A 21,607-nucleotide genomic window follows, 5' to 3' on the forward strand; every position below is an offset into this window, starting at 1 on the left:
TTGTTCTTTCTTCTCCTTTGGCCACCTTGCTTGCTTTGAACTGAAATTAAGGTCTGATCTTCTCTAATTTGAACTGTCATAACAAAAACTTCTCTGAGAGATCAAGAGATCTGACTTGACTTATGGAAGGGAGGACATCGTAGTTGTAAAGAGCGCCATCTTTGGCATCAGAGAGAACTAGGTTACAGCCTTGCCTCTGCCTCTCAGTGGCTATGTGACCTTCGGCAAGTTACTTAACCTCTCTGAGCTGCAGATTTCTAATATACAGTATAACAGGGATCATAATATTCCCTATCATGATTTTGCCTTGTTGTGGGAAGGACTGACGAGATAAGTATATAAAGCATTCAATAAATGTCGTCATGATTATAATCTCACTTAATCAAAATGAAAGGATTAGAACTAGAGGAAAACACATCACTTCCACTGTTTAAATGGGTATCTGTCTGCAAATAGATTTCTAATTTATAGAAGAAGCTTGTTTGCTTGCTCTTGGTTAACTTAATACCTTTTAGTAGTAATATTTGCTGTCATGAGCTGGACTTCAATCTCCTCAAGTGACAACCTCCTCTTCATTTAAATTGTCCTTTCACCTTAACTGGAACCAGAAGAGACAGGTACCATGTTCCCTGTTTTACAGAGACAGAGCTGCAGAGACCCCGCGTGACAGGCCCAAATTGGTGCCCAGAGTCAGACTGAACCCATGTCTTCTGATCTCACTGCTGTTGCCTCAGGTTCTCTGAACATCAGGAAACTCAACAGTAAGAGCTAGTGTTCACCGAGCATGTGGATGTGCCAGGCACTGTCCTAATCAGTCAGATGTGTAAGCTTATAATCCTCACAAACCCCTATGGATTTCTACTAGTCCCATTTCATAGATGAGAAAACTGGGGCAACTAGGAAATTAAGGAACTTGCCCAAAGTGACACAACCAGTAGGCAGAAGGGTGCCAGAAATCAGACCACTTCTCTCTGAGGAAACAGATGCCACAGAGAAGACCCAGATTATAAAACACTTTTGGTCGAAGGCAGGCAGGTGAGAACTGGTCTACTCTGAATGCTTTGTTCACACAGACTCTGGTCTTTTTGCCTTTATCTTTCATACCCCAAATGAGGTTTTAGCCCTTTTCTGCATAGAGTGGGTACCAGCCTTTGCAGTGTACCTCCATCTTACAAAAGTAGCCAGATGCAAACCTGGTAACACTAGAGGTGAGGAAATAAAACTGAAGACTAGGAGCCTTTCCCACTATCCCTGGTGAGATCTCGGCTGCAGAGAGAGACGCTCTTCGTTCAAGCCTGGGCTCCAAGTTCCCCAGGAGGACCCCACCGAATGCCTCGGGGGCCTCTGCTGTCAATCAGGCACACTGAGCTGAGTGACAGGCTACAAAGTCACCGGGAAGATAATTCCTTCACTTTGATGGTAACCAAACCTAATCTTGAGGATTCAGAATCTCTCCTAAATTGAGCTATATTGCTTTAGAAGCGCTCTCAAATTCTTTGACCACGGAAGGTGGGGGATGTGATATCTGCCCCCACCTACCTTCAATCAGGATTGAATGGGGAGAAGAAGCCTATCGGAGTCCAGCTTTGCCAGCAAACACAGACAAGCAGGCATCTCCCCGGGGATGACCAGCCTCACACCGAGCTTCAGGTATGACAAAGCACTCTGAAACGGTTAGGCTTCTCCCATAAAAGGCTTCAGTGTGCAGCCCGTGCTATCCGTCCAGACCGGACCCAGGGCCACTTAACACAAATGCTAACATTTCAGACTCATACTACCTGGACCAACGCAACACACACAACAAAAGCTAGCATGTTTCTGGGCTTCCCAAAGAACTCCAGGAGGCTGAAAAGAGATGTCGAGGAGGGAGAGAAGGGACTATTTTAGTCCAACCTCAAATGTCTCCCCATCAACACTAACCATTAGACCACACTGTCTATTCTCCAATTGTACCTGAAACATTTTGAAAAAAATGATCTTCCTCATGCTAACCCAGTCATCAGGACCCTATTTGGATCCAAATTTTAACTTGATGTATTCTTTTATACACTTATTACTCTCTTTAATTAGATTAGAGTTGATTAGAATGAATGGCATTCTTCATAGTTGTTTTTCCCTGCTGAGGGAATACATTGTCATTAAAATTACACTGAAACCCCAATGCTAAGAAAGAAAAGTGGAACTGAATTATTTGACTGTCCCAGTAACATGAATTTATTTAACCTAGAAATCACAAATTAGAATGGGAAAGAAAATAATCCTTTGGAAAGAAATCCACCCATTATTCTCATTGTCTAAACTCCTGCCATGACAAGTGTGGTCTATGGACTTGCAGGGGTTACATCACCTGGGAGGTGGTTAGAAATGTGGAGTCTTACGTCCCAGTCCAGACTCATATCATTAGAACCTTGCATTTCACAAGTTCCCCAGTGACTGACGACCATGCTAGAGTTTAAGCAGCCCTGGTCTATACTCTCTCTGAGTGCTTCTGTGCTGCGGTTATAGTCAGTGAAAAGAAAGGTAAGCTCCCCATTACCACATCCCCCACATCATGTGGGGATCTCCTTCAGTTAGTTATCCAGCATTTTCTAAATGTATTTATAATGGAGCCTGAATTTCCAGAATAATTCAAGTTTTCTCACACTTGGATTAAGTCCAAGAACTCTTCCAAACCTGGACTTCAACAAGATTCAGATGGGTAACCAGGAATAGAGGACCCAGTAAGGTGATAATTTGCCCATAATTTGAAAAGTCAGGAATAAATGGATATATTCCAAACTTCAGAGAGCGCCCATGTTTTTCAATCTCACTCCCCTGCTTTTGACTTTAGGAGAAAGAGAGGGTGGGTGACCAGAATATAGACAGAACTTTTGTTAAGATGGCAGTGTCAGGCTGAGCATGTTGTGCACTGCGCAAGCCTAGGTGCTATGTTCATAGTGTTGTTAATGTATATTTTATCCATGAAATGACTAAGTGTACATATTCTGAGCGATTTTGGCTTAGACTGTTTAACTGTGTTGCATGGGAATAACATGGTGACGCCCAGATTAAATGCCAACTTTACAGTTCAAAGAAATGACCCAGCAAAAGGGGCTCCCAAACTGAAAAAGAGAACACAGTCACCAGGGCCATGTGATGATCCTGTGTTGTCTTGAAGGGGAACACAGAGGAGCAGAATGCTCAGGTTGGAAAGACAGAATCCGCAGAAGATGTGCTGGCAAAATGGCTCCCCAACTGATGCCCTCACTCTAATTCTTGCAACCTGAATCTCTTAAATTACATGGCAAAGAGACTTTTCAGATGAAATAATGTTACAAACTTTAGGGAGATCTTCCTTAACTGCCTGAAGGAATCAATCTCATCACGTAAGCCCTTAAAAGTGAATGTTCTCTGGCTACGGGCAGGAGTGATGAGGCAGAAGGAGAAGACAGAGAGACTCGAAGCATGAGAAGGAGTTGAGGTGCCATCGCTGGTCTGATGATGGAGGTGGGCATAAAGATGAGGAATGCAGGCAGCTTCCTGTGACAGCCTGCAAGGAAGCAGGGACCCCAGCCCTATAGCCACAAGGAACTGACTTCTGCCAACAATCTGGAGGAGCATGGAAAGCATATTCTTTTCCAGAATCTCCAGAAAGGAATGCAGCTCTGCTGACATCTTGGTCTCAGCCTTGTGAAACCTGAAACAGAGAAATCACTCGACCCCCTGGACTTCTGACCCACAGATCTCTGAGATAATAAAATTTCCACTGTTTTAAGTCAAGTTTATGGTAATTTATTTTGGCAGCAATAGAAAACCAATACGGAAGGGGTTAAATACAAACCCACTGAATTTAACTGATCTGAATTATTTCAAGGTGTAAACTACACGCAGAGGTTATGTTCAACAAAATACTGCCATAGTGGGGGGAGCCTGGGGGCGGTGATGAACACACCTTTGATCTCTAGCAGTTAATTCTGTCAATGGAATATTAAGCATGCCCATTAACAGCATTGATTCAGCTTTCTAATTAAATGCTTACTGATTAACTGTATGAATCTTCCCATAGCAACGGATTAGGCCAAATCATGATGTTATCACTGATGAACAAAAACATCCCTCACAGCATGAGGTTGGCAACATCATACTTATTAGCTGCCTCAGCGGCTGGGCTGTGTCATCTGGGAGTGGCAGCAATGGACTGTGAATGACGTATGGTTCACAGAATTAGCATCCTAAAGCAGGGGTCAGCAAACATTCCCTGTAAATGGCACATGGTAATTATTTTAAGCTTTGTGGACCAAATGGTCTCTTTTCCAACCCCTCAACTCTGCTGGTAGAGTGTGAAAGCAGCTAGAGATGATATGCAAATGAGTGAGTGGGGCCATGCACCCATAAAACTTTATTGGAACTGAAATTTGAATTTCATGTAATTTTCACATCATGAAATATTCCTTTCCTTTTGATTTTTTTTTCAATGCTTTAAACATGTGAAAACCATTCTTGGCTTGGAGGCCATATAGAACAAGGCAGTGGGTTGACTGACTCTGCTCTAAAATTAAGGTTGTACTTGCCCAAAGGAAGTACCGGCATACGGCTGAGGACCAGGATGGATCGACAACTCCTGCAGGCCATTCTGAATAATATGGAAAGCAACTCCCTAAGAATATCTGCTTTCTATAAGGAATGAAATGTTCATTTGTTAGAACTCTAATGTGGCAAAGGACATTTGTTCATGTATTGATACTAATGTCTGACAATTGAACAATTACAGTGCTGTTACGAGTTGAATTATGTCCACCTCAAAAAGATACGTTGAAGCCCTAACCCCCGTGCCTCAGACTGTGACCTTATTTGGAAATAGGGTCTTTACAGGTAACAACTGAGTTGAAATGAAGCCATTAGGGTGGGTCCTCATTTACTATGATGGGTGTCCTTATAAAAAGGAGGAAAGTTGAACACAGACATGCACACAGAAAGAATGCTATGTGGCCCCTTGATATTGGAGATGATTCCAGAGTTTCTAGACACTGTGCTGCCTCTAACTTGCTGTGTGTCATCGAGAAAGTGACTTCATCTCTCTAAGTTTCACTTTCCTCAATTGTGTATTTATTCAACAAATGTCCCCAAACTACTGTAAACTGAGGGGGCCAGAGGCTCTGTCTCTTGGTCACCTATACAGTCCCAGTCCTAGCAACAGGCTGGCTTAGGAGGCCCTGAGAGCGGCCACCTGCTCTTCTTGTGTGTCCAGAACCCATCCCCCTTCTGGGGACAGCGCTGTGATTTCCTCTGAGGAACTGCTTATCTTCTACTCTCAATTCCTGTGATGCAATTTGAAATTTATTCCTTTCCTGGCTCCAAACTGAGCATGAGTCAGGGCTGGCCCATCAGAGCATCACATTTCTCTTGTCACACCAGCTTCATGCCTTGCTCAGGGTTTGGCATGCAATTCACACCTGACCAGGAAAGCTCCATGTGGAGTTGCTATTATTATTGTTGTTATTACTCTGGAAATTCTGGGAAAGATATATTTGTTTTCCACTGGGATTGCTGAGAGGATAGACTGTAAGCCTGGAGTTTGCGAAAGCCTGTTAAGGAGAGAGCCTGCCTACGAAAGATGAAGGTAGAGTTTGGATTAACTTCAAGTGACATCAGTGCCCCTAAATAAGGAGTTACCAAACACCAGGAGTCTCCTCCTCCTGTCAATGGGATTCTTCCCATGGTTAACACCTGAATTTTCTCTTTGGCATTTGAGTACAAGTTGCAATTTATTTGTCAGAAGTCCTGAATTTAAACTACTGAGATTTACCGTATCTGGCTTTACCCTACTTCAGAACCACTGGATGGCACTAAGGCTTCCAAATGTCGTCCTTTTTTGTCCTTGGTGTCACTGCCTTCCGCTTACTTCTTGATGATGGTTTTGACTCTCCTGTTACATTACCATTGATTTAGTGCCTAAAAGGTAAGTCTCTAATGAATTCTGGAGCTGCACAGAGCTCTAAAAGCACAGATCTACTTCTGAAGCTTTGAAGCAAAGGAAGGGAGACTCAGAGGATGCTTTACAAAGGTAAGAGGAGGGAGTCAGCAGGCTCACCAGCCAAGGTCTTAACCTCACGGTAGGGTTTTCATGTGGATGTTATTCACCAGCAGGGAGCAGGGTTAGGACTATTCCCAAATGTTGACCCCAAGGGAAACCCACCAACTCCTGATCTCAGCTAAATCTGAGAATAAAAAGGTGGAAGCAGAGGTGAGAATTTCACTATCTGAAAGCTGTGCCCCGAGGCACTGGAGAGAGACACATTGTCATTAGCATGAGTTCTTTTGACATAACAACCTAGGGGATCAATGCACCTAGTTCTGTGGGAGCTGTCCTCCGGGCACTCTCCTAAGAAGTATTGTTTTGATGCCTGGTTAGCTCTTCTTTCCTGGAGAAACCTGCCAGCCTGCTAAACTGCTGTGAAAAGAAGTGCTTCAAATAATGTCGGCCTCCTGCACAAACATGATCCACATGATACAGGACAGGATGGTCAGTCCTGCTCTAACGTTTCTAAAAATCACTGCGCTGTGTAAAATCGTGCAATAAAGAGCATGGGGTGCATGAGAAAAAGGGATGCCCAAAGTTTCAGCAGTGAAATATTGAAAAAAGAAGTCACCTGATAAAAATGGTACACATGTTAAATGGTTCTGGAATACCTAAATACTACAACATATAGAACACTTTATCCTGAAATGGCCTGGAGTTTGCTTGTGAAAGTGAGCTTTGGAAGGACGGCAGCTTGTGAGTTACAGTGAAGTGATGGGAGGAGGGTTACCTGAAACTGGGGAAAGGGGGAACCCCAGATGTGGATGGATGTGGCTCATAACCCGCAGGGAACTGAGGCAGCTGGCAGATGCCTGAGGTGCGTACACATGTGTGATTGGTGCATTTCCGCACAGCTCATTGTAGCTGAGTGCACTTTTCCTTATTCATCTAGTGTTCATCATGACAAAACCATGCATAAGAAAACAAGAAATGCCTGTTACGCTCAAACTGTTCTCTAATGTATCAACTGTGTTTTCAAAATACGCGTATAGCAGAACTGACTCTACCTTGCTTTTTGAATCTATACAGGTACTTTCCACTGTTTCTACTCTACAACTTTCTACTGTGATAGAAAGTATAATTATATGCACAGAAAACTCCAAATTTAAAAGCTCTGGAAAGTGTTTTTCATATTTGTTTGTCACTAGGCTCCATCCCTCCTGCCCCTTTTCTTCATTCTTTAGTGACTTTTTCTAGATTTAGCACCTGGGAGCCTTATATTTTTGTATTCTCTTTTGTATAAAACTCTGCTTTCATGGAAGAGTGAGATAAACTTATTCTTACTAAAGTATACATGACTGATAAGGTTAAAGGACTAGGAACAATTTCAAGGAGATCAAAGCTTCCGGGTAAAGGATTTTAGCATGTAATTTTGGATATGAGGTATTATTAAACTCATAGTGGGGCTACAGGAAGTAAAGTGGTCTTTTAAATACTTCCTAAATAGCATACAATGGTCATATACTTAGGACCATAGTCCTCAGTGCCCCCATTCATCCCGGCTGTGTAAGGTGTGACTGTGCCATCAGAGGCGTGTCTCCATCTCAGTTCCTCCTCAAATTGGTTGTTTGAGAGAGTCACTCAATGCTCATCCTATCATCCCCAGGTGTCTTTCACAAGGTTGTTCTAAGGAACAAACAAAAGAAAATGATTTCTGGCCTCATGATTATCAGGTTAATGGGGGGCAGCACACATGATGGTTGAGGGCACAGCTCTGCAATCAGACTGCCTGGATTAGAATCTTGATCCCACCCCACTAGGTCTCCTTTGTTGGAATTTGGGTATGTCCCTTGGGTTCTCTGAGGTTCAGTTTCTTCATCCATACAATGGGGATAATGATCCTTTTAAGAAAACAAAATGAAATACATTTCAAAATACTCAGTACAATGTCTAGACAGAGCTGATGCTCAATATGTGTTGCTAAGAACAAGAATTCAGACACCATCTGCACACACAATACAAATGTTAGCCATTTAATGCAGTGCAGTACACGTATAAGCTGCCCATGGATGTTCTGAATATGATGGGTTACTTATTAATTTTAAAAGATTCTTAAGTCTATTCCATAGAATGTGGTCTTAGCTTTGTGGTCTGTTAATAAAGCACAGGCTCCTGGTTCCCAAGAGACCAGTAGCACAGAACCACCGGACAGATGACCCACTGTGTGCCCAGCAGGATGGGACTGCAATATAAAGCCAGGGTGCTTGCGTAGAGATTCAAGCCAAGACCCTGCCCTCCTTAGCGCTTCAGCCCAGACACCAGAACTAACATTTGTGCAGGTTAATAAATGTGATTTCAGTCTTCTGAAGATGCAGAATGATTCCAGGTTTTCCTTTAGACAGTCGTCTTTCAATCAAAATAGAATCATTTGGCTAATTTTGAAATTGCTTTTTTATTTTGATGACTTTTGGCAGTTTTGTATTTAGCTTTTAAGTATCTTGCTTTTGAAGTGGGTACATGTGCTGTGTGACCAAATTATCAGGCACTGCACAGCTCTGATTCTGATGCTGGAGCTGCAGAGAACTCGTCTCTCCACAGCTAACAAAGCCCAGCTTATGGTATTTTCTTGAATAGCATCACCTGGTAATTCAATGCTAGCATTTGTTCAGAATAATCTTTTTTTCTCCTTTGAACCAAAAACAAAATCTTCAAATATAAAATGTCTACCATGTTGGAATGAGGATTTTAAGCAAATTTGGATTTTCTTTCTTATTTAGCTGAGACTATTAAGCTTTTTATTTTGAAACTATGATTTAGATGAATTAAAGCTTCTAATATATATACATGTGTGTGTTCTGGATTTATTTGAACCCAAGCTCCTCGGGGAAGACTGTTTTGCCCACTGCTCCATTTCCAACATCTAAGACCGTGTCTAGAATGCTGTAGGTGCTTGTGTTAGCTTCCTATTTCTATGTAACAAATTACTACAAGCTTAGTGACTCAAAACAACAAACACTTAGCTGTTTGTTAGAAATCTCCCAGTTTCTGTGGGTCAGGAGTCCTGATACAGCCCGACCAGGTCCTCTGCTAGGATCTCACAAGGCTACAATAAAGGTGTCAGCCAGTGCTAAGGTCTCATCTTAGACTTGGCTGGGAAAAGTATCTGATTTTGTTGGCAGAATTCAGTTCCTTATGGCTGTGATACTGGGAGCTTCGGTGACTTACAGCTGTTGGCTGGAAGCTCCCTTGGCTCTAGGAGGCTGCCCTCAGCCCCTTGAAATGTGGGCTCCCAACATGGGCAGCTCAGTTCTTCAAAGTCAGCAGCAAGGGGAGATAGAGAGACAGACTCCAGCAAGATAGGCACTGCAATGTTACATAATCACATACATGTTATCACATAGATCTTTCACCCCATTCTATTGGTTAGAAGCAAGTCACAGGCCCCACCCATACTCCAGGGGAGAATGAGACACAAGGGCATGACCATCAGGAGGTGGGAGTCCTGGGGACTCTAGTGAACAAGATCATATGGGACAAGTTTAAATTTTGAGACCTTTATTCTGTAACCAGTAGATTTTCAATTCCCTCTTTAGTTAAAAAACACCTGAGTAAAAATAATTTGTGAAAAGCCATCTCTGGCTTATGAAAACATTTGGAGAGAGATCATGAATGCAGTACAGAACCATCACGTGATTTTTTTTTTTTTTTTTTTTTTTTTTTTGCAGAAGACAGCACTTCCACAAGCACAGAGGGATGAAGTGCCGTGGCAGAGGGGCAGCCCAATCAAGCAAAACGCCCTGGATGGGCATGTCCTTCTTTTAGGTGGTTCTCCCAAGTTTTCTGAGTGTAAAGATGATCGGAGAAGTTTTCCCTCAGAACCATCCAGCTCCATATGCTTTGAACGGGAGATCGGTACAGAAAGCAAAGTTTGCATCAGGCAGAATAAAGATATTTAGGAAATAAGTATGCATTTGGAAAACAGATCATGTTTAAATATTTTACTAACATGAACATCAAATAAACCAGATTGATTTATATATTTAAGTGGAGTGGATAGAAAAACGAGGAGGCATGGTTTTCAGTTCCGTATCTACTAAGTGATTTATAGGATAAGCTCCTGACCAGCTTAACCACTCTATCTAATGAACAGAGGCTTAGGTGGTGATGAAAAAAGCCCTGAAGCATCTGGCCATCTGTGAAAAGAAGGGGTGAGCAAGAGGGCACCAAGGGAGCAGTGGCTGGAGAGGACACAGTATGCAAATAGGAGTGTTATCTCTGGGGCCAGCCTGAGTGTGACCCTCCACAGCTGAGACTTTGGGTTCCTGACTTCCCCGTGACTTCTCATCTATAAAACGGAGAGTAACAGACCTTCCTCCAGTGGCTACCGTGAGAATCAGTTACAGGTAATGCATTTAGAATACCACCGGGAAGATAAATGTTAGCTCTGAGATTTACTATTATTCGTTAGAAAAGCAGATTTAAACGTATCCAACTGATAATGTGCATCCCTTCTAGCATAGAAACATGCAAACACCAGGAAAAGTCATGTAAATTCATTCTGATAGCCCTAGAAGAAACCATATTAGTTATCAATTATTAATTAATAAATGTTAAACTATATTACTATCCTTATAAGAGATCATTGTTACCAAGAGCCATTTTCCTTTTTTTTCTCCCCTTTCAAACCAACCATGAAATGCAGTGCCCACGTTGTGACATGTTACAAATGGGTGGGTAATCTTTGTCGTCTGGTCCAAGCTTCCTGAACACTGGAAGCCTCCTTCCTTGCCACTCGATCACAAGGTCATGACTCGTCTCTTTCCCCTAAAAACCTATCAGCCTTCCATTTATAAAACCTTTTTTTGTTTGTTTGTTTTTCATTGTCCCCTGAAGCATGTCCAGATGGCTTGGGTCCTAAAGTCCTCTATTAGAACAAACCAGTAACTGCACATCACAGCCTTCACTTTCCTGCCTCTTCCGTCTCCACCCTCCCCATTTCAGTAAATGATGCCTCAGTTCTCTCCCCCGCCCTTCCTCGGTGCCCACTTCCTCAGAGCTGTAGGTGAGCATGTGTTCTCCTAGAGCCATGTCAACTTCAGAGGGAAAATGATGAGAAAAGCCCCTGAACTGTGATGGGCATCTCTATGATCTAAGTCAGTAGAAGGAATTTATTTTTTTCCTCCAGCATTGGGGATAACTGTTTCACTCGATCAATACAGTCAGAGAAAGTTAACCTCAACATCGATCGGCTCTGGCTGACTGCAAGAGAACCTTTCCCAACAGAAATGCTGCAATGAGACAGCATCATCTTAACAAGCCAGCCAGTGAGGACAGACCCAGAATAACATTTACAAACCTCCAGTTTCCTTCTTCTTGCATTATTCGGATTTTTTGTAAAATCAGGATGTTGAGCCCACCCCCCTTGTTTTATAGATGGGAAATTCTAGCTCAGGGAGATTCAGTGTTTCACACAAGCCCACACAATGGGTTCAAGAAGAGTTGGAATGGATCCCAGATACAGAAGTGCTGGGGTCTGAGAACTGAGCCACCAGACTCTCCTATAGGTTCCTCTGACTCCAAGGAAGATGCACTGAGCACTTCGATAGACAGGGGTCCAGGATGCACCCCCTTCAGATCAAATTCTGCCTCATACAAATTACAGGCAAGTTAACATTCTGATACAGAACAGAACAATTAAACATTAGGGTTCTCTTATCAGATTCTTACAGAGTCTTCCTGGCATTCACCGTAGACCAACTTATAAAGAAAATTGCACAGTAGGACTTAATCATCTGGATTATTCATGTCCCTCTTCATTAGATTCCTAGGTATTTTTTTTTAATTGTCTAAAGTATTCTGATTAATAAATTAATCATTTTTGGAGATTTGACACAAGAGAAAATGACTTTCATCCCCATTTCACTTTGCCTGTGTAGGAGGATGTTCATCACTTGTCATCACAGTAAAATTTACTCTTAGACTTTCTAGCAGACCATGATTCCAGTCACATTATATCAGCTGATGTGTGTGATGGTAGGCTATGTGAGTAATGTATCTGAATGTCTCCTAATACTGGAGGGTCAGGAAATGTTCCCACTGGTCTCTATATTCTTGGATGATAATGAGAAGACTGTCTAGATTATTCATAAGACCAGTCACAGAGGTGGTGGGTTTTCCTCCTTCTGAAATCGTTTATGAAGCATTTAAGAAATGTTTACATCCTGTTGAAACCAGGCGAACATTTTTATTCCTATTTTGAAGAACAAGAAAAAAACTCTTAGAAAACTCTAAAGCATGTTTTTTTCCTTGCACATCATTCCACAAAGATTAGAATGAGATCTTACTTATCAATTTATTCATAACACTTCACATAGGGCTTGGCATATTGTGGATATTCATTAAATAGGAAAGAAATAAATAAAAAGAAAGAGAAAAAATGACAGACTAGATTATGGATAATACAAGTTAATGCTGTAAAAGGCAAACCTAACTATAAATAATTTGTCTAAAGGTCAAATGTAGTAGATTAAATAACAACAAAGAGGGAAACAGTGCCTGTTTGTATGTTTGGGTTTACATGCACACTCATCTGATGTGTGAATACAGCCACCAACATTTAACCAATGTTTCAAATAACCCTGTAAAGTGAATACCAAATGATGATTAGATTAAGCTACAGATTTCAATAGGTTTTTATTTGATTTTGTACTTAATTGAAGATTTTAGTCTAAATTTTATTAAAACCGTGGTGTTGATACTGGATTATTTCTATTTTTTTAAACCTCTAAAGTAAGTGAAAGAAAATATTTGAGTCAAGTAATGTTGTTCTTATGGTATAACAAGACAGAAAAAAAAAAAAAAACCTTTCTGGGAAGCAACAGAATGAGTCACTAGCTGAACTGATGATCATTTCATCTTTCTAGGTTTTAGAATAGAAAGATCTGGAAGCTAGGATGTGGACTGGGTGATGTGATCATGTTGGGGATCTCTGCCGAGTCTTCCAGGTACACCAGCAGGTGGCAGAAGCTCCTTGGTATGTGTAAGAGGTCGTTACTGAGAGGCTGGATTTAAATTATTTGGATCATATAAAAAATTCAGATCAGAAAGGGTTAAGAGATGTAATTTCACTGAGATTCTTTTGAAAAACACATTTCCATAAATTTGCAGTCTTCTGTCTTGTATCAATAAAAAAGGGAGACCCATATGTACAGAATCACTTATATTCATCATAATGTATTAGTATTTCTTATTCTAGAACATTCACATATGAGATGGTTAGATTTCTCAGAAAAACAAAAGTCTCAGACAGACACAAGTCCAGATACCATGGGAACAGGGAGGAACAGGGAGCTGCTGTTTAACGGGTAGAGAGTTTCAGTTCTACAAGATAAAAAGAGTTCTGAAAATTGGTTGTGTATAAGTATACTTAATACTACCGCAATATATACATTTAAAATGAGTAAGACTGGAAATTTTATGTCATGCGTATTTTACCACAATTAAAATGAAAAAGTCCAGATATTCATTTCCACATTTAAGGGCTTAATACATAATGCACTGAATTAATATATCTGAGATGTAACATTGGAGGGTCCGACAACCTTGGACCACAATTGCTTCTAAAAGAAACGCTTTGGTTAGAAAGGGACACTGGTTGATGTGGTGTCATCCTAAGTGAAGCAAGCCAGAAAGAAAAATACTGTATGATACCACTCATATGTGGAATCTTAGAAAATGACGCAGATGAGCTTATTTACAAAGCAGAAACAGACTCACAGACATAGAAAACAAACTTATGGTTACCAGTGGGAAAGGGAAGGGTGGAGGGATAAATTAGGAGCTTGGGATTTGCAGATACACACTACTATATATAAAGCAGATAAATAACAAGGTCCTACTGCATAGCACAGGGAACTATATTCAATATCTTGTAATAACATAAAATGAAAAATAATATGAAAAGGAATATATATACATGCATAACTGAATCACTATACTATATGCCAGAAATTAACACAACACTGTAAACCAACTATACTTCAATTAAAAGGGGGGGGGGGCACTGGGATTTATCACAGTCATTCAAGAGGGCACTGAAATGCCTGTCTCTACTGCACAGGGTAGTTCATTTGAATCCCTTTCTTTCCAGAAAGTTTAAGATCCTAACTCCTTCCAGGTAGCACTAATTGATATTGTTGATGTTGCAGAAGAGGGACTCAGGATAGAATCGGCACAGACAATAAGCCTGCCTGCTCCTTCCCAGACATACCTTCCCAGTCTCTGCTGGAGGGGCACTGTCAGCTCTCTGTGGTCCACCTGAGGCAGCTACTCTATCTTCCTTTCATTGTTGTATTAAACTGTTTTCCAGTAGAATAACCAGGAAACTTTAGTTTCTAAAGCAGCGCTATCCAATAGAAATACACGTAAATAAAAATTTCTATGCCACATTTAAAGAAGTTCATGCAAGCAAGTGATGTTAATTTTAATAACACATTTAACACAATATATTGAAATATTATTTCAATATGCAATCAATACAAACTTTTTTTTAATGAGATAGTTCACATTTTTTTTTTTTTTGGACTAAGTCTTTGAAGTCCAGTGTGTACTTCACTCTTGTAGCACCTCTTCAATTCACACCAGCTGTATTTAAAGTGTTCAGTCGTTACCACATTGGACAGCACAGCTCTGAAGTATTAAATCCTATGAATATGTAAATCCCTTCATATATCATATAAACTGAATGGTTCTGACCGACTCCTCTGTTGCTAGGTCCTACAGAAACTTGAATCATTTGGGATGTTAGAGCTTTGGGATCATTTTCTTACACACGTTGTGCAGCTCGCGAGGCTGGAGAGAGAACGTCGGTCTCCAAGCCATCTTGGCAGGTATTTTTAGCTTCCCCGTCACACACAGGCAGCACCACGGGGGCTGCCGGAGAGTCGACCGTGCGCGGGGGGACCACGGCGTGGGAGGCTGCGGCGCGGCCGCGGGTGACGGTCTCCCGGGGTCACCGCGGGTGTTCTCGCCCGTGAGCCCCCAAGCAGTGCTCCCACATATTCATACCCCTCGCTAAGGAGCCTGAGGGGCTTAGATCATATTATGGTGTGTGTTTTCTAAAAAAAAAAAAAAAAAAAAAAAAAAGGTTGACAGCACTTGCCAAGAATCACTATTTTTAATTGGTTGTTTATTTATTTATTTATTTATTTATTTATTTATTTATTTTTATTTATTTATTTGAAGAGTGTGGGGGAGTTCAGAGTCTGGGAAAACCACTAGATGGAGAATTTAGAAGTGGGGGAAGGCAGATGACTGGGACCAACAGGGTCAGCTCTGGGAACATCTGTGAGTTCTGCAGATTGGTCTGTGTCCCCTCCTTTCCTCCAGGATTCTCAGCTAGGAAATGTCCTCATGTCACCGTCTACCTGCAACCTGTGTAACTTATTTTGGATCAATTCTGTAGATAACATTTCTGTATATATCATTTTGTTTCCCCAACTTTTCTAAACCTTTCCTCTCTCTACATAATCAAACTTCATCATAAAGCTCCACCCAGTGCCAGACAAACAGGTAATCAAAGGATCCAACCTTGTTCTAATCCTCCAGCCTTTTTTAGATGATAACTTCTCCCCTGGTGTCCAAACAGTATTTAAAAAAAAAAAAAAAAAAAAAAAAAGCCCAAAACCCTTATTTCCAATTTCCAAAACAAAGATGTGCGTTCACTGATGTATGTTTCAGATGGAAGAGGGAGACCCAGGCAGGGTTTCATTTCAAGAAGACAGGGCTTTGGGGCTTGAATCAGACTCGAGTGATTCCTTCATCCAACCCTAGAGACGCTCAGAGGATTCTCATCTTTGACTGGCAGGCTTAGCTCCCAGGCCCCACTTTGCCTCCAACATGAAACAGAAACCAGCGCATCTGACTGATCTAGACTAGCAGAATGGAAACACAAAAAGAGACAATGAACCAGGGCTCCTCTTGATTGATTAGCTGGCATTTTTATAACAGACCCTTAATTATTCCACCACTACGTCATTGGCTACTTGGAATTAATCTGTATAAATCACATTAGAGCCAAAAACCTGGGCCTGTATCTAGAAAGAATGAAAACTTTTAAGTTGAAAAGATACATGCACCCCAATAGTCATAACAGCACTATTCACAACAAACAAGACATGTAAGCAAATTGTCCATCAACAGATAAATAAATAAAGAAGATATGGTGCATATATACAATGGAATATTACTCAGCCATAAAAAGGATGAAATAATGCCATTTGCAGCAACATGGATGGACCTAGAGATGATCATACTAAGTGTAGTAAGTCAGACAGAGGAAGACAAATATCACATGATATTACTTATATGTCGAATCTAAAAACTACAAATCAACTTATTATAAAACAGAAACAAATTCATAGACATAGAAAATAAACTTATGATTACCAAAGGGGAAAGGGGAGGAGGAGGGATAAATTAGAAGTATGGGATGAACAGATATACACAACTATATATAAAACAGATAAATAACAAGGATTTACTCTATAATTTAGGGAACTATGTTCAGTATCTTGTAAAAACCTATCATGGAAAATAATCTGAAGCTGTACACCTGAAACTAACACAATATTATAAATCAACTATAGTTAAAAAAAAAAAAAAGAGCCAAAACCTGGCCCAGAGTGTGAAGTCACAGAACTCTGGGAGAGTAAGGAATTCCGGAGGGCGAAGGGAGGGACACAGGGCCCCAAGGAAGCTGTGCCCATCATATCTACAACCCACCCCAGACAATAAGCAAATATTTCTTAAGCTTCTCTCTTTGTGCCAGGTGCAGCTTTAGGAACTGGAAAGAGCTATCATCCTGACAGAATCCCTGCTTTCAGAAGCTTTACATCCTACTGGGACACGGAAAACAGTTAATGGATAAAGAAATAGGAAAATTTCAGGCAATGCTACATGCTATGAAAATAAAAACAAATAACATGATGGAAGAGAGACGAGTTCTTTACATGGGGGAGTTTGTGATACACTCTTAGAACAACACTGAGTATTTAAATGCAGACCTGAATGAAAAACAAAACAAAACCAAACCCTAAGAGTTGAAGAATTTTACACTGAGACATACTGGAATGTGCCTGACTTTGTTGGTTAAAAATATTTCAATAAATTTTGGAGTCAAAAAAGCCCGATGCAAGCCTCTCTTAACATCGGCAGGTCACTGATGACATTGTTTTGTTGTTAGCCTCTGTTCCTCATAAACATGTCACTTGTACAAACAAAATCCATATTACTCTGGAAATGACAGCTATATTTCCACCCCAGATCTAATTTTATAGCTATTCCAAATTTCCACCTGAAAGTCTCAATGGCCAGGAAATAGAAGATGACAATTCTTGCAGGTCCTACACTTAATGCCAACAAAATGTATAAACTCAAAAGGAATCTTTTAATACAAAATTTAAGGAAGAGAAAGGCTGACATGATGGTCCATTGAGAACTTTAAAATATCAGAATCACTTCAAATAGCTCAGAGAAGCTTTTTTACCCTTGTCAACATACAGCCTTGGGTTTCAGGAATGAGGGAGAGTTAATCACTGGGACAAGCCAACACAGGGCAGCTGACGTTCCAACAGCAACACATTATTTTCTGTGTGACTGAAACTTAAATTATCTTTTGTCCACTGACTTTATAAACTTAGTAAAGCAAATTATGAGACTTGAAGCTGTGAGCTGACAGACTCTAGCAAGGATGAATCTGTTTTCTTCGCTCTGTTCACTGTGTTCATTCACCTTTAAAAAAAAAAAAGTTTGCCTCATGTGGGCAAAGAAAAGCCAATTTATAGATTAATCTCTTTTTTTAACCTTACTCAATTTTTCATAAAATTTCCAAGTTTTAGTGTACAACACAGGCATCAGAAGTTCCCAGTCGACAATATACACCTCTTCTCTACTTTATTATTTCTTGTTAATCCCCCAAACATACCCATCCTCAAGCGTTTGGCCTCTTACAGCACAGAACAGCATTTTTCACAAAGTGGCCCCAGGACCAGCTCTATCCAAACCATCACCTGCAAGTATGTGAAAATGCAGGTTCTTGGCTCTCCCATGGCCCAAATAAGTTAGAAACTCATAGACTGGGGTCCTAAATTCTGTGTGAAACCAGCACCCTAGGTAATTCTCCCACAATTGGAAACCCAGACTCATGTATAAGGTGAGTTTTGGGCTCCATCTTGGACCTGGTGAGCCTCTCAACTTACGGTTCCAGAGCCAGGAAAAGCCAGGTTAAAAAACCAAAACAAAACAAAACAGGACCCCAGATTACCAAGTGCTTTCACGTACATCTTAATTGATTCTCACAACCACCCTTCAAAAGAGGCAAAAGAGATCTTATGATTTTCTTTTAACAGATAAGGGAACTGAGGTTCAGAGGGAAAAAATGATGTGTGCACTGGATGTAGTTAGTTAAGAGACAGACCTGGGCGTTGATTTCAGGTCTTCTAAGGAGTTCCATGCTCTTGTTTTCTGGATTGGCCATACTTAACCTACACACTCCAAATACGGAGTCCAAGGGACAGCTCGTAGCTAATGCTATGTGGGAAGAGGTTATGTCCATGGCTGTGGACTGCTGCTGCTTCCCTGGCCATGTCTATCAGCTGGCGGTGGGGGGCCTTCAGTGACATAGTTCCTGCTATGAACTGAACTGTGTCCCTCCAAAATTCATGTTATAGCCCTAGTCTCCAATGTGATGGTATTTGGAAATGAGGTCTTTGGGAGGTAATCAGGCTTAGATGAGGTCATGAGGGTGGGGTCCTTGTGATGGGATTAGTGCCCTTGTAAGAGGAGACACCAGACAGCTTGCTCTTTCTCTCTACCATATGAGGACTCAGTGAGAAGGTGACATTTGTAAGCCAGGAAAAGAGCTCTCACAAGAACCCACCATGTTGGCACCTAATCTCAGACTTCTAGCCTCCAGAACTGTGAGGAAATACATTTCTGTTTAAGCCACTCAGTCTCTGATATTTTGTTATGGCATCCCTAGCTGACTAAGATTGCCCTGTTTCTCTGATATTTTTGGCACCTTAAAAGTATTTTGGCATTCAATCACCTAGATCATATGTGCCACTATGTGGTCCTAAGTAAATATGACATCTCTTCAGGTCTCCATGGAAATGTGTCTCCTCTGAACTTTTTTTTTAAATTCTATTTCTCTCTCTCTTTTTTTTTAATGGAGATCCTGAGGATTGAATCCAGGACCTCATGCATGCTAAGCACATGCTCTACCACTGAGCTATGCGCCTCTCCCCTCCTCTGAACTTTTTTGTCAGGATGGAGTAGGCACAAGAAATTATTCAAGAAATAAACAACTTGTTTCAGAAACAACAGAACCTACAGAAGACAGACTCTGAGCACCTAGTTGCAGGTGACAGATTTAAAGTACCCTGAAGCAGTTCTCCTTGGAAAAGCCATACAAGAGCACACACCCTTATAAACACCCTTTCTCCAGAACACAGAGCAAGGACAAACATCAAATAACTTCAAAAATCACACACCAGTATCTGCTTCGTGCCCAGTTCTCTAATTTACTGTGTGATCTCCTTTAGTTGTAAGAACAATACGGTCAGGTGGGGAATATTCATTTAAAAACAAAGGAAATTAAGTTTCAAAGTTACGAACCTTGCCCACATACACAGAGCTACTAGGGCAGAGCTAGAGCTTAAACGCAAGTCCTCTCTGATCCTTCATATAACATTATGCAATGACCCTTTAGAACACCACCACCAAAAATCCTTCAATGGCAGGAGCTAAAACAAAGAAATATATTAAAAATAAATTAGAAGGTGTCTCCTTCGTATTTGGCATTTAATCTACATCTAATAGAACTATTCTTTCCCAATCAACAGCACTGGAAGAAGAGGCTGTGACGTTACCAGAAACAAGAGCTGCTTAATGCAGACTGCACATTACACACTGTTGCAAGAACAAAACTAGTTTGCATCAATGGTGTGACTCGGTACGTTGCCCCGTCTGTCCCAGCAGGAAGACAGGCAGCATTGCTCCAGGAGAATTCACGCCACCCGACTAAAATTAGATTGTCCACATTTATGCTTTGAGTTGGTGTCATTATCTCAGTGGCAGTGTGGGAGTTTAAACCCGTAATCTCTGCGTATTTAGACCTCATCTGCATAACTGCAAGAGCTCAAGAAACCACTCTGCCGCATGACTTCATTCTGGGGATGAATTTTCAGTGTGGACTGTTCAGAATTTACCAGAAGAGGAAAGGAACTCCACTGATGAAACATCTGATGTGCCAACGGACAGCAACTCACAAGTCCAGTGTTTAAGCCCAGCAGGATTAGAGTGTGACTATGTCAGACGTGTGAATATGGGATCAGGCATCCCGGAATGGCTGGGACAGGACAAAATGGGATGCAATTTACTCCTGGCAGCACAGCTCACACTGAGACATGATGTAGCACCAGCTGGGCACACCCCGCAGATGGCCAGATCTCAATACAGAGCAAAACGCTGATTCGATACAAGAGGGATTTTCTTTTTCTTTTTCTTTTTTTCTTCTAAGTCAAATGCTGCAGAAACATAGGACTAATTAGCAATATTTTTTTATAGCTACATAACACAAATCATCATAGTCTGTCAGTGACTCAATGTATATTGGATAACAGTGTGAATGGTATTTAAAACTTTTTTTTTTGAGGAATATTAGATTCATAGTCATCAGAGGCATAGTAGCAGATTCCCTAAGAACTTTGCAGAGGCCAAATGTGACTGCCTGTTTTTTGCTTGTTATGATTGAATTCAGTGGGAAGATAATTGCCTATTCATAATCCACTGTTTCCACTTTTATTTTCAGCTTATCTTTCTAAATCCAGATTCACTCTGTCTGGTCACGGTGTGGAAAGCACTTTAATGATATAGAATGACAGAAACAAATTAGTCCATATGGATCTAGGGAGCAGTTCTCTATCTGCTCTTGTCTAGTTGCCTTTATTCTGTAACTGTGTGTGCAGGAATAAAATGATATTTACTTTATAGAGATGTTATTTCAACGGGGGACTGTATCTTCTAACAATACCATCCTCTTTAATTGTCCAAAAAAAAGTATTAAAACACAGAGAAACTAACTGAAATCTACTGTCACGCACATTCCAGCTATTTTCATGCTGCACTTTATTTAAAAAAAAAAAATTTTCAGTAAGTTAAAAACGCCAAGGAGTTCTAAGGACTGAAAGAATCCTTGCCTCAGGAAAAATCAATTATTTCATCCAGCAGTATTCTGACGCCCATCCAACCTCCACAATGCCCAAGGCAACCGCTTCTATTTATCTTGTTCTAGACTTTGACCCTGAGGTCTGGCTTCCTGGCATTGTCTGTGCCAATGTGTTGAGCTTCACTAAGAAGACCCTGAATTCAAACCAGATTTTCAGGGGCGCGTGTTTCTAATTCCTGTAGCATATCCCGTGATTATTATTTGCTTAAAAGAGACAGAAAACTTCAGGGAAGAAGAAATCAGGGCAAAAAAATTCCATCAGTTTGAAATAACAAAAAAGAACTGGAAGTGATATCTTATTCTGAAAATTCACCAGCAAGTCT

General features: G+C 40.9%; 1 protein-coding gene across 1 annotated transcript in view; it reads right to left on the minus strand.

Moving 5' to 3' along the window:
• KCNB2 (potassium voltage-gated channel subfamily B member 2) overlaps positions 1-21,607 on the minus strand; it is a 371,601-nt gene that overhangs the window by 254,756 nt on the left and 95,238 nt on the right.

This window comes from Camelus ferus, chromosome 29 (genome assembly GCF_009834535.1).
Source record: "Camelus ferus isolate YT-003-E chromosome 29, BCGSAC_Cfer_1.0, whole genome shotgun sequence".
In the NCBI taxonomy this organism is placed as follows: Eukaryota; Metazoa; Chordata; class Mammalia; order Artiodactyla; family Camelidae; genus Camelus; species Camelus ferus.